The sequence below is a fragment of the Erithacus rubecula genome (genome assembly GCF_903797595.1).
Source record: "Erithacus rubecula genome assembly, chromosome: 11".
NCBI classification, from domain to species: Eukaryota; Metazoa; Chordata; class Aves; order Passeriformes; family Muscicapidae; genus Erithacus; species Erithacus rubecula.
This window is the reverse complement of record NC_136663.1, coordinates 12,488,881-12,503,688: the sequence shown is the minus strand read 5'-3', so window position 1 is coordinate 12,503,688 and position 14,808 is coordinate 12,488,881. Positions and strand designations below refer to the sequence as shown.

Genomic DNA, 14,808 nt, shown 5'->3' with positions numbered 1-14,808 from the left:
TCTGTCATGCCAGAAACAACATTTTGCATCTATGGCTTAACACAATACACCATTTTTAAGGACCTTTTCCTAAAATTTAATTTTAGATTTGGGACTATGAAGCATTTAACTTACCTTCAGGAGGATATTTTGAATAAAAATAACAAGAAACTGCTTTACTAGAATATCAACCATGCTTGACTGGTATTAACCGTATGAAAAAATGTATGGGACATATAAAATTCACATAAGAACTACAGTTAAGCCTACTCATATTTTTCTTTTAAAATGGATGTCCAAACTTTAAAAGTCTGTATGTTATTCTTCTTAAGATCCAAATATATTTTTGGAGACTGAGTTCCTACTGTTTGCAATAATGAACACCTCATGGATGGCAGGGGAAAAAAAATCAGCTTTCCTTAATGCTACTGTTGGCCAAAGGGAGAAAAAAAATTTATAACAAGATATCCCCTGTAGTAGAACTACACTTTTTTCCCCCTATCTCTGGATGGAGAATGGAGAGTTTCAGAGAAACCTCCCCAACTCCACCTCCTGTTTCTTGCCGCATACCCTGGAGGTTTGCACCCATGGGGTTAAGGCTGAGGAAGCTGCAGTAGCTCTTTCTCCCTGAGTGCCAGGGGCAGGGACTGAGCAGAGCCAGTGTGAGGATCCTTCGTGACTACACTGGGTGCTGGATGCTGCCCAAGCTGTCATGCAGGGCATTCTGCCTGCTGGGGCTGTGCGAACTGGGGACAGCACGGGGAACTGGTCTGATACTGGTCTGACAGTACCAGTGCACTGCACCCCAGCACATACTCTGCCTTGTTAGCTGTGCTGTATTGTCTTCTGTAAATATAGGCAGTAATGCAAAAAGCATTCACTAATGAGGTTTAAAATTTTCCTTCAGATCATGGTCTTGCATATTTACATGCTTGTGGTTTGCTGCCATTATGTGCACCGATTTTTTGGCCTATCCCCTCCATTCACGCTCTCTGGGAAACATGCTCCTTTGAGAGAGTGTGGATAATTTTGTTCTCCCCGTTTTAGCAGGATGCTTCACTAGCTGTCTGCCAGTTGTTTTAGAAATGCTGGTTTATCTGGCTGAGCAGGGATTTTTGGAGCTGGGCCTCTAGCAGTGGCTGAGGGTGATCATGACACCCGAAGCTGGTCTGTTGCAGGCCTCGGTGAGCGGCACCATACCCAGATCAGAGGCTGCATTTCCAGGAGCGGCTCCTCTCCTCGGGTTGCCGACCCCTGGTGATAGGAAGTCTGCTTGGAGCAAGGTCACAGCAGCACAAACCACCTGCCCAGCGCCCGGTGCCAGGGGCTGGCAGCCAGGTGAGCCCGTGCCAGAAGCGCGGGGCCGGGAGGGGAGGGCAGGAGAGGCGCTGGCAGAGCTGCCGCAGCCCTGCCCCGGGCAGCCCCGCTGGCAGCAGCTCTGGGGAGCCAGGACGAGCTCTGCAGAGCTGCCTTTCCCCTTCACTGCCCTCCCTGGGAGAGGGAGGACATCAGGACTGCAGCTGCTCTCGTGGGTGAGCTCGCTGTCTCCAGAGGTCTGGCTGCAGCGAGGTATCGAACATGTCATAAGCACAGGCTTAAGGTCTTAAGGATTAAAGCAAAAGTTAGATAATCTCATTCTCCTAACAGCAGCAGAGGATGGAGCTAACAGCTGTCTGAAGCTGTTGTGGCATGGCACAAGTCCTGGGAGGTGCTGAAGATGGAGCTGCAGGGGCTGACTGCAGCATACATAGAGGTGACTATCAATAAACCAAAGGGCACCACATCCTACTCCTCTTCCTCCTCAGTATTCTGAGGACCAAGCTGTGACCTAACACAGGAACAGTTTTTACAAAGTTCACGACTGCTGCTTCTCTTGTTTTTCTTCTGCTTTGTTCTTGGTCCTCAAGAAAGGACAAGGACTGTACACTCTACGACAATTAATATAAATGGAGTGTAAATATTGAAAGAACCAGCTTTAACTGTAACAAATATAACTAAGGGTTAAACATTTAGCTTACCTCCATACCTAATTTTTATTGATATATAGTTGCCAAATCCAAATAATTTGATCTGAAATGACAGTGAACATTCAGAATGACACAACTAGGCAAATATCATATAAAGGCAAGTTCCAGATGAAATTGCCAGAGCAATTTTCAGAAATCCTAGCTGTAAAATACTGCCTCCCAGTTCATGAGACAACTGCAAGAAGCATTCAATGCTTTAATTTAAGAATTAAGTTTCCTCAAGGAACTTTAGCCTTTATTTAAGATCTGGAAATCTATGTATCTGTAAGAAGCAATATGTAAAATGCATTTTACTCTTTGAAGCAGAAGGCTTTTAAGGGACTTAATTAATTCTGGTTTTAACATGGATGATGATATCCGTACGTTAGTTTCATGTACTCCAGGTGATGCACTGACTTTATTTAGGAGTCTCTCAGATTATGTGAGCCAAGACAGTCCCATAGATGTGCTGATATAACTCTGCTGAGATACCACATGCAGATTGCTTCTTTTATTGCTTTGAATATTTATTTGAAGTTTTCATTTCAAGAGATTTAGGTGGAGTCATTCTGCCTGATGAATATAGTTGTGGATTTTTTTTTTTTTGTGATGTAAAAGGGTTTGCTTCCCCCATCTGGTCATGTATCCATTGTGTTGGTTTCTGCAGCTCCTTTGCTCCAAAAAAAGCACACAGACTCATGTGGTTGAAGTAATTTGACTCCCAGCCATCTATTGACATAGCTTTAGTTGCCCAAATACAAACCCACCTCAGACTCTTTCGTATTCAATCTCTGAAGCCAAATTTTGCTGCCTGTTTTTTCCCAGAGCTATTCTCAGTGTAGACCTGTAAGTCTCTTTCCCACATTGTCCCCCCCGGTTCTGCTATCCAGAGTATTTTCCATGACCCCATGGTTCTCTTCTCTGCCCCATCTGGAAGCATCTCCCACAGCTCTTCCTGAGTCCAGGGAAAGCCATGAAGCACATCTGAACATCAATCCTGCCTTCAACACTTTCTTACATTTGCAGCTTTGTACCTAAATGACCTTTAAACAAAGGTTTTCAGAAGAACTATAAAAGACTGTGAAAGGAAAGCAACACAATAAATATATTTAGAGTTAATATCTCCAAGAGAAACATCTGTTTGTTCCTTTGAGAAAGCAAGGGCAAATACACATGTTCAGAACATGCTACAGACTAATGCCTACAGCTGACAAAAATGAACTTTCTGTTCAGTGCCATTAATAATGGATTCAAAACAATTTTTGCTAATGTTAATACAGTGTTTTTGGATTTATTAAATAAGAAATAACACTTTTTAAAGGTACATTTTGTAGCATTTAAACTGCTTGTATCTTCAAATTTCAGAACCTTCAGTAGATAACTATTTACTCAAAAAAGACTTTTCTCACAGGGAGTTCACTTGTAGGACTTCACTTAATTGGAGCAGACTTCTAATTAGTAACAAAGTTAATATTTAAAGAAGAATAAAAAAATACACACTGGAGTGTGCAAGAGTATTAAATACAAGAGCATAAGACAGCACTGATCAAAACATTACGGGAGGGCCACTTGGTCACTGCAGGTGCTGCAGGCTTGGAACATGGCCAGGCTGCACCCTGTTTCCCACAGAGGAGAGAGAGTCCCAAACAGCACCCTTGTGCAGGAGAAGAGAAAATGAAGGGCCAGCAGGAGCTGCTGGGTGCCCAATGCTTGGTTTGGGCTCCCAGAGGAGCCATGGAGGGTGACTGAAATCCCCAAGTGCTCCCAGAAAGCCTTACACTGCAAGTGAGGAAAATTCCTTATCACCTTGCTGGATGCTGATGAGAAACCTGGCCCCAGGGCTCAAACTGATTCAATGGGGTTGGGGGACTGGGGGAGTGTTCAGAATGCTTAAAATAAGTATTCTGTTCCTACAATCAGCTTTTGCTTCTTGGACTCTGTGTGTGGCCACACATATGCAAGCATCTCTCCTAGAAGAGATATGTTTGTGCACTTTGTGACTGTAAACATCTTTTCACAGTGAAACACTTGTGCTTCTCATAGACTGCCCTTCTGTTGCTTCAGGAATTTTTCACTCATCTAGACAGAAATGCAATTTTGAACTTTCCCAGGGTAGCAGTAACCTCCAGTCTTCACTTTTTGTAATATGTTCCATATGTTTCATCATGATCACATACATGAGAAATCATAGGGTATGTGTCAGAGTATAAATGTATGGGGATTCAGCATCCATCCCCTTCTGCATGATATCTCTCCTTGGAGGGGGAGGTAAGTTCAGTACATCAGCCACTCAGGAAATGCAAACACCCATTTAATGGGTGTCACAGAAAAACACAGCGAGGTGAAATCATCCCACACTTCCCATTATTAAAGACAACATGAATGAGGGAGGAACTTCCTCTACAGGTTCAGTTTCCTGAGGTGAGTGAAGCTTTAAGCAAGATCTCCTACATCCACAGGCAACACTCCAGCATGCAGATTAAGTGAGATCTGACATTCCTAATGCAGCAGTTAATGATTTGTTGATTAAATACCACATTAGAATTTATTTATACAATAGAAAGCATATTTTATAATTTTTTTTCCTCAGATTTCAATTTCTAACCTCTCCTTCTGGCAACAAATCTAGTTTAGATCCATTGAAGTTATCTTTCTGTGATGATATATACAGAAGCAAGGAATATTGATTTCAGTAGGATGTTGAGATATAGCCATCTGTTTGCCAAGCATGATTACTTTCATTTAATTTCCAACAAAGCCGAAAAAAGCCACCAAAAATAGTCACTTTTGGATGTTACAGACAGCTTAGACTACTGCAGACATTTTTAAAAAACACAGTTTCAAGTTGTTTTCCACTTGATTTCTACACAGTTGGCCCTGTGACATTTGGCCAACCAAAAAAATGAGCATAATTTTGAATAGCCTCCTTGCACCATCTACAGGATTTGGTAGGACATTTTGGAGGTCATGATTTTAAAAACAGAAGTCCTTACCTCAGAAGTAGTGCCAACAGAGGCAGCAAACAGAGAAGAAAGGTCCCTGTCCTAGTTGGGAAGTTGAGTACAGCAAAAAGGAAATTTGTGTATTTGAAACAGTAACAAGCCACAAGTGCCCATCTCCTGTAGTCTGTAGCAAGAAGGAAGAATAAGACTCCACTCCACACCCTGGAAATTGGGCAGTTACAAAGGAAAGACATCAAAGAAAGCAGAAATTACTCCTATATACCTTGGGAAATGAAGGGCATGGCAGTCAGGCAGCTTCTCCAACTTAAATCACTGTGAGTAATCTGGCACTATAATTTGAAAAAAAAAATTTGATCAATCACAGAGACATTTAAGAAAAAATCCTTTGCACTTTCATTTTACAAATGCTTTATATTGCTGTTCATATTTTTTAAAAAGTTATTTAAATTTCATTTGCCCTCCGGAAGTGTTGTCAACTTGTATTTTATGTCATTCTCCTACAGTGAGAAAGGTGCATCTTTTCAGTGTATAGCAAAGCAAAACATCCTATGGAAGATGTAGGGTAATATAAAACTCTACAGCATATGCTGCTTCACCAGGGAAAGGAAGCTTGTCACTCTACTCAATAAAAGACATAGAAATACCATGGGATTTTTCCCCCCTCCAATTGGGCCCCAAATGTTCTCATGCTATACTTGTAATGTGCATTACTAGCTGATTAGAAGTGACATCAATTAGTCACATGTCTGTGTTTCTGATGGAAATAAAAATGAGCTTCTGTACACAAAATCTCAAATTCATCTCTACATTGCCTAGGGATTTTTCCTTCTGCAATATCAGTTATCGGTTTAATATAATATTGTTGACTTAACAATGATATATTTCAGGCTGAAGGCAGAAATGCATTTTGCATTAATAAATTGTTTTGAGATGGGCTTAAAGAATATTTCATTATATAAGAGAGGCAGCTATAAAACCTATTTGGTGGTCTTTCAATCACTGCTACCTGTGGCCTATTTATGTGGATGGCATTCATCAGTATGGCAGGAAATATTAAACAAGTGCTAGACAGTTATTAGCTCTCCTCAAGCAGAAGTCCTCATACCCTCTATTCATATACCATGGGAAAAATTCACTTGGTATTTTCTTTCTTGCAACTGTTCTGCTGTTCATAATTTGATGGAAAATTGATTAATCACACATTTAACTCAATGCAAGATCTTCTGCACTGTAATAAATTATGGCCATTAATCAATAAGTACAAAGTAATTCCAGGAGTCTGGAGACATGCTGATTTCTAATAGAAAAACTTGTGCTTAGGCCTTCTTGCCAGTGACCACTTCATCTGAGGTATTTTGCACCTGCCTCAATCCAATTAGATGACATAATTAATGAATCTCGGTGCAGTTGATAATTTGTTATACAAAAGAAAGAATGTTTTGGCACATCTATTAAGTCCTGATGTACAAATCTTTGCAAAGGAGGGAATACTAGGAAGCCAAGAGGGGAACCTACAGCCTCTGCTACAGCAGAAGAAATGTCTGTTTATTCCAGGGCACTGAGTATGCAAATTTTACTGAACTTTAAAATCTGCACATTTCCTTCTCCCGTGTTTAAAAGGAGACTTAGTGCAGAAGCCTTCCACGCCATCTTGCTTCTTTGGTGACAAATTAAATGGTATGATTAGAGCAAGCATTCAGGAAGTTTTGTTTCCCAGGCAATCTAATCAATGTGTCCCTGGCTGCGGATCGGTTACAGTTTTACATATCACAATCCATTTGCACCTGTTATGTACAGCTAACATATAGACACTCAATAGATTTTGGTGAGAGAAAGAGTGGGAAGATAAAAAGAACCAGTCTGCTGCTAATTCTGTCACTAGGAGACGCCATGAGCAGATTTTATTTAGAGACTTTGAAAAACAATTAGCTGAGGATTATAGGACTAAAAGGCCTTTACTAGCTGTACCTGGAAAATACTTTGCCCATTTAATGCCTTCTAAGCTGTCATTGTGCTTGAACTTCAGTCCCAGTGATTAATGAAAAGCTGCAGGGCACAGCTAGAAGCTAAAGTCTCAATTATGGAAAAGCAGTAACTAGTTTAATGTGCTGATGCTTTTATACTTAAACTGACAGCTGTGAAAAATGGCAATATTTCCAATCATGCTTTAATAATTTATCATTAATTTATTGGCATGTCCAACACACTTTAGTCCTACTGTTCTTTTTCTCCTTTTAGGCTCATGGCATTTCAATACTGGAGAGCAAAATCTGTTGTAAATCTCTGAGGACGAAGCTCCTTATGGTGCCCGAGTGATTACTGTTTGCAGGCAGTATTATCCAGCAGTCCACAGTTTATGGGCAGAGATACAGCACGAACATTTTTGTGGGCTGTGATATGTGAATGTGTTTCATTAGCTGCTGCTAAATTGCTCCAACTCCATCCACTTCAGTGGAGTTAGAGCAACTGAAGAACATAGATGGCTTTGTGGGACTGGGGGCAGTCAGCCTCACGCAGGCAGTTTTCGTTCGTCAGCCCAGCAAGCTCCCTGGATGGAGAACAGGAGCTGTCTAACTGCTCGAAATCAAAAATTAAATTTGGAAAGTGCCCTTTTTGAAGAGCACAGGCAGAGTCTCACCTGCTATGAAATCTGTAGAAACATTATTATGTTTAATACTTAACAATTGAACTGGTGCAGCTAAGTCAATTTAAACCAGCTGAAGATCTACACTCCATTTATTTTTGGAATATTTTGAATTTTTTCTTTGCTATTTTGGTTCTTCCTGCTTATTCAGTTTCTCCTGACAAGGTATATGAACAAAGGCAGAGGAAAAAAATCAAATAATAAAATCTTGTTTTAGTACAATTTCTATGCTGAATTTAGTTTGTCATGGTTCATGGCTGTCCATGCAGTGGACTGGACAAACATGAAAATTGATAAATATTATTTTCAGAGTTCTTTTTTTTTTTTTTTGGTTTTTTTTTTTTTTTTTTTTTTTTTTTTTTTTTTTGTTTTTTTTGTCACCAGAAGTTGACCCTATTTTATTTTTCATCTGATAATCCTGTCATTTATAAAATCTTAGTCATCCAAGCAGGAGTGCTTCTGGACACTTTAGTTTTTCCACAAAATCTCAGTCTTATTTGTACTTTTGCATACATTTCTCTTTGTGTAATGGCTGACAGTGTGGTTGAAACTCACTGCAATTTTGGGGGGGACTTGATAACTCCTGAGCTTTTCTGCAGAGCTCATGCAACCCTAAATGGCAGCTGAGCTCTTCCTGACAGCCTGGTTGTGCTGATGGTTGTCAGTTCCTGGACTGAAAAGCAGGCTGACCAAACAGTGGGGAAAGTTATTCTGAACTGTTTGATGTAAACTACTACAAAATTGCTATCTGGCTGTCATTCATGAACTGGTTGAATAGGAGAGACATGGCTATGAGAGAATATTTACACCAATTGATGTAATGGTCTAACAAGTATAACATATTATATTGCTGGACTGTTCACAAAAAGCTGCAGTGTGTCCAATTTGAACTGACGTGATGGAAAAGACCTGTCAAGTGGGTTGTTCCATAGGTTGAGAATTTGCTGTTTCCTATTAAAAAAAAAGGAGAAAGATTTTTTGCCTCTGTTTGTATCTGCTTTTGAAATTTTTTGTTTGATATTTTGATAATTTTGATCATTCTTTTCAATGCAGACAGAGTTTATACTAATTAGTTAACAGTTCAATTATTATCAAAGGGAGTTTTGAATGAAAAGGAACCAAGTTCCCAGCCCTGCTCTAACTACGTGTTTGAGCACCAAGTGTAGCCTTTTCATTAGAAACCCTGGAAATGGGCAAAGGAACGTGAGTCATTAGTAATACTTAAGTCTACTACTGTTTCTTAAAGGAATTGAGTACCTCTTTTGGGAATTTCTGCCTGGAAAAATGCTGCTTATTCTAATCCATATTATCTGTCATGCTTTAGACCTAATGCTGCCTTTTAGTGACATGTGCAAGAATGGAGAAATACAACAAAACACAGGTGGCTGGGATGCCAAAGGTATGTCTGGATTTGTGGGGTTCATGTCTGGCTAGTGCTGGATGTACAGTCAGTCACCAGCAATCCCTCTATTATCACTCTGCCACCCTCTATTTTTCAGGCTCCTACTTTGAGGCTTGATTACAGCAATTTGGAGGATGTGTGCAAACCAATTCCAGCTACTAATTGAAGGAACTCTACTAATTAGAAAAGGCTACAGAACAAATAACAATTGGCAAGTATGGGGTCTTTTTCTGTATGGAACACCCTTCATACAGTGACTTCTGTCTTGAACAAATTTATCATTAGATTTTCTGGATAGGAGACAGACTTTGAAAATCATTATGCATGTTGATACTATCACATCTAAATCTATTTGGTATTTTCCTTAGAGCCCCAACTGCTGAAGCTGTGATTGTTCAATTGTCTTAGTTTCTCTTAAGAAAACTAAAAATTAAATTTCAGTGCTTCTTGATTGAGAAGTCTTGAAAGTATGTATCCCAAAGGCCCAAACTGGAAAGGCAAATGAAAAAGATTAAAAAAAAAAAAAATTAAAAATAATCTTTCTCAAAAGTCTCAATGTCTTTTGGGAATGACTGCAATTTTTGACTTTCTGAAGTTAGCACAGATAGGACTGTAATGTCTACCATAGATTAGGTTGCTTTTTTAGTATGACTACATGCAAAGTTTGCAAGATCCAGTTCCTATATCTACTTCTATTGCAATTTTTAGTTATGGTCCCAAAAGATTGATTAAAATCTTTGCTAAGACAAACATTTAAAACATGTAGAAATCTGTTCTGCAGGACATTCTTTATGGCACCTGGTCAGAAACAGTCAATGCTTTCTTAAATTGATTTTTAAATAGGAAGATGTGTCATTGGGTAGACACTGATTATCTAGTCACTAGCTGAACACCTCCTCTCCCTCTCTGAAAGCTGGTAGCTTGGCCACATCTCAGGATCTTATCTCAGAGATGCATGGCTGCAATGGAATTTTATCCCATGCTACTTTCAGAAAAGGCTGTACCATTTCTGCTAGAGCAATCTTCTGTTTGTGCTAACGTGAGCAGGTTTACAAGAATGCATGTGTGCACTTTTGCAGGAACACATCTAACTTGTATATGATATTCCATGTATTTGCATTAGTCTTCAAGTAATAAAATAACAAAGCATTAATTTCATGTTTGTCATCTTAAATGCACTCTCTTAATAAGCTTAAACCTCTTACACTTACACCTGTGCTTTATCTCTTCACAAGTGGCCCCATGCTTCCTAAAAATAGTTCCTTTCTGCTATGAGAGAGTATCTCTTCCTCTGCTGCTGAATTGGATAAGAATATTGTCCATTCTGCAATAGAGGGATTTGTCTCACTTTCCCCCTACCTTAGTGAGGTATTTTTAGCAGCTATTAATGTTAGCTTAATCCAAATATTATTTACAGTATAAGCACCAGATATTTTATTAATGTCATTTAATACATATAAGTCCAGAAAATGCTGAAAATTCAGTCCTATCTACACTTTGATAAGGTGAGGTATTTTCTATTGAAATTCTGTGGCTCTGGAACTCAGTATCAGGTGATGAGTGTCTCAGGTGCAGTGCAGGTATTTAATTGGTGTGATCCTTCACAAAGTACATGTGACAAAAATCAGAAAAAAAATAGCACACAGTCAAGGCTTCTCAGTACCTTCACTGACACAGATTGCTTTAGGACCTGCTTTGACCAAAATCTTTGTTTACCATAGTCAACACTCAGTGCTTCTCTGGGCATTGCTGCCTGAATGCAATATTTCCAAGAGGAAGCTTTCATGCTACTGAAAGTGTTGTCTTGATGGACTTTATAGATTGCCCTATATTATATTATATAATGAAAAAGTATCAGTTTGCCACTAAGTTCTGAATTTGCCTAAGTACCTTAAAACACAAATAATACACTCTGTGTCTTATGCCAAATGCTGCCAGATTTCCTAGCGACCTATTTTTACTGAAGGTCAAAACCAGTCAGACACTTCCTCAGACTGTTACATCACAGTGGGGTGAGACAGACTCCTGTAATTGTGCTAGGGGATCCTGCTTTGCACAAAATGCCAGGGAAAATATAACATGGTGGAGTTATTTTTCTAATTGATTTCAACAGGTCAAGCTCAACTGTGCTACAAGAGATGTGAGACAGATTCAACATGCAACAGAAAGCAATGGGCTCTGTGTCACCTTGGTAGTAAGTAAAGGGTGCTGCAGGTTGAACATGCCGAAAAACTCCAGCCCATAAATGTGTGTTACAGTTTAGTCTTGTGCACAGCTTGGTTTGGAACATCACTCACAGTGGCAAAGCCAAAATACCACTTGTAAGGAAAACCAAGGCTCCCATTTTTCTCCAACTGTGTCATTCCTTATTCAGTGCACTGTTTGCCCAAAATATCTCCCAAGCTCTGGTAGAAGTTGGAATTTCCCACCCAGCTAGAAAGGGACACTCAATGTTTCTAACTCCCGCAGACATTGACTGGTTTGGACTGTGGTGGTAAGAACAACTGGGGATTCTTCTTCCGACTGCCAGTCCTGGACTTCCCAGCTTCTTCTTTTTAGCCCGAGAGCTTGTCCCTCCTGTAGTGATTGCACCACATGTACATGGCCTTGGTGTAACCATAACACAACCTTACTCTTCCCAGCAGGGGATGGTGGAGACTGCTTTCTCCTGAGCCCTGGCACATGTATCTTACACAACTACTGTTTTGTGGTAGGAAGTGAAGGAGCAGCCAATTATTCTTCATATTATTTATTAATTAATATATTCATTCATATTATCTTCATGCTATTCTTTTCTTGCCCTCTTGCCCTTCCCTTAAAAGTGAATCTAGCCTGGAATAGTTCACTAAAAGTCACATTCCATACATAGTTTTTTAGAACAGTGTTTTAGAGAACATTGTCTTTTTCTTTTGTGGAAGCTGAAGTCATGCTTGGCCATGCTGTGACACTAAAGCCCATCCCACATGAATGGAAGTGATTGTGTCCCTTCTTGGGACCCCAGCTTGGGGTGTTACATGCTGGCTCTACAAGGAAAGGTCTTGCATGGCTTACATTACCAGGAAACATTTACTACATGATAGAAAAAAGGATTCTTTTTTTGTTTTAAAACTAAAAGATGGCATCAAATCTGCACAATAAGTCAGGAGGCTCGATGGTAGACCCTGCAGTGGGGGCATGCACTATTAATTGAAATATCAGTGGTGGGAAGTGAGAAATTGTCTTCAATGCAGACTACCTAAATACTCAGAAGTCTGGAGATAATATGTGCTCTGATTGATGTATTGTGAGCAAAGGCACACTCACAGTACCAGGGTAGTGCAATGGGAAAGTTCAATTTCAGATGTCTAGGGCAGGAGCAGATCGTTTGATAGACCCTCTTTAGGTGTATAACAACTTGGAAAGTTATCTCTAAGTTTTGATAATCACTTTGCCTTCTGAGAGTGCCAATCTATTTCTTAGCTGTTCTTTTTAGTGTGAAAAAGTCTCCCATTTCTATTCTCTGCCCTACATACTTGGGTCAGGAAGCGAACATCCTATTTTTATAGCTTTGAAGCAAAATGGATATATAAGCAGCTGATTTCTTCACAGAATCCTCTCAGACATTCTTTTATTATTTTTTTTACAAGAGGAGTCCTCACTATTTCACCGGTCTTTACCTTAAAAGAAATAGGGCAACACAACTAAAGAAGAATCACAATTTTACCTGCTGAAGGGCACAGTAGTCAATGGTATTCAGCCCTGCAAGGACCTGCTAATGTTATTTAGACTGTGGCCCAATTAGAAAAAAAAAGATTATTTGATTTTTTATTTTTTTTTAATAGCGGACAATGGAATAAAAAGATATTTTAAAGAAACATTCTGAATTTTCCACTAATTGAATGCAGAACTTTTTTTTTGAAAACCACATTTTTTTAAACAGATGAATAAGGTTTTGTTTGTTTTGCACACTCACGCTTCAAGAACTCATGGAAAGCACATTTGAATCTGTCTTACTACAATTTAAGGCTCAGTTTTGGGTTGGGAAGAACTCTGGAGAAACAAGATTGCAGGGACTAACTCCTATCTGGGACAAAGGCAGCTGGCTTTAGATGCACATTTTATTCTTACAGGACCTTATTAGCAGGCATTCTGTTTCTTTGCTAAAATGAGTTACTTATTCAACTTCAAGGTACCTTTTATAAATATCAATACAGATGATTTCTTGCAAGCAATTATTCTGGGGAAAGAGTAGTGAGGGATCATTTTGGGAAGGAAATTAGAGGAGACACTTTAATGTACGCAAACACAACATATGATAGTAGCATTGCACTGCTGTGTAAAACAAGTCATTCAGATTTATATATTGAAGTCTCTGTTAGTAGTTAATCTGCTGCTGGCCACCTGCAGAGGAGGAATGGAAAAGGTTCCTTTTGATCTCTTGTGAAATGACCTTTAAGGGTGAAAAAATATAAAAGAAAATAAATGTGAATGAACCTTAAAAGGTTTGGTACAAATATTCTGTTGGGAACTGTTTGGTCCTTTAAAAAGATGTCCACATAGGATATAAAATGTATGAAAGAGAGTAACATCTGTGCTTTAGGTCAGGAAGGCTCATCACCCATTAATGTAACTCAGCTAACTTGGTACATGTCACTGAGACACAGTGTTAGTCTGGTGGGTTACTTTGTGAGTGTGCTGTCTCAGCTGAGAAGAGCAGCTTTGAATATGGAAATGAAGGAGGTAAGGACAGCAATTTAAACTCTGCTATGCAATGCATCTCTTCTTGACAGGGGTTCCATTCAGGTGTGGTGTTTTGCAGATCCCTATGTAGTTTATGCGCCCCTGTGCCTAAACTTCTGGTCTTTGTCTTGTACCTGACTGTGGGTTTGGGTTGGTAGGAACACAGATTTAACCATGATTTATACCCATTTTAGTGGAAGGGGCCAAAGCAAAGCTCCCTCAATCTTGCCTACATCAGTAAAACTAAAGATTCACCCATACACGGAAATAAAACTGAGCGCTTGCACCTCACATTATCATTGTGTCTAAATGAGGCTAAATGTCTGAAAATCATGCTCATGACCTCTGAGTGGGCAGAGATAATTCTGCCTATTATAACTCTCCACTTTCCTATGATCCTGAATTTCTCAGACTGTCTGTAAAAAGCCCAGGTTCTCCTCTGACCCTTGCACATACCCAGACACCAGGAAGACATATGTCTTAACAGATAATGGCTCCATTGTGTGAATACTGTCAGTATCATATCAACGTGACATAAATACAGCAAATTAGCCGTATGTTACTTACATCAGAACTGCTCCAGCTCTTTGTGTGGAATGGAAAAGGTGCAAGTGAAAGCTCTCTGAAACAGCATGAGTCTTTTCCTTTTTTAAATAGTAATTCTGTGAAAACTGCACCAAGTTTTAAATTTGGTACTAATTCAAGGCTATTTTCGCCCTAAAATAAGAAAGAACTAAAGTTCATAATTCACCTAAGCACTGCAAAATTGGTACTTAGGCAAAATTTTCCTTAAGGAATATTACTGGTAGTCTTGACCATACACATGTAAAAATGACACATTTCTTGTTCATATCACTGTGGGCTTCTCTCCCTGCCACTATCATAAAATACCTTCTTTCATAACTAAAAGACAGATTATTTAAGAAAGCTCTTTGCAAACACCTTTAGAATTGGAGACTCAAATGCATCGAATTCTTTACTACCGTGTCTTCACAGATTTAAAAAAAGTAGATCTATTTAGTCTCCTGAAAAATAAAAATTTAATTGTGACTATTTTTCTCTTCATTTGTAAGGTGGTGCAGCCATTGATAAGGC

General features: G+C 39.3%; 1 long non-coding RNA gene across 1 annotated transcript; it reads left to right on the top strand.

Moving 5' to 3' along the window:
• Window positions 1-1,182: 1,182 nt before the first annotated feature.
• Window positions 1,183-10,147, top strand: LOC306806495. Its single transcript, XR_013775483.1, has 3 exons — window positions 1,183-1,317; window positions 9,092-9,226; window positions 9,915-10,147. It is a non-coding gene; the product is annotated as an uncharacterized lncRNA (long non-coding RNA).
• The last annotated feature ends 4,661 nt before the right edge of the window (window positions 10,148-14,808 follow it).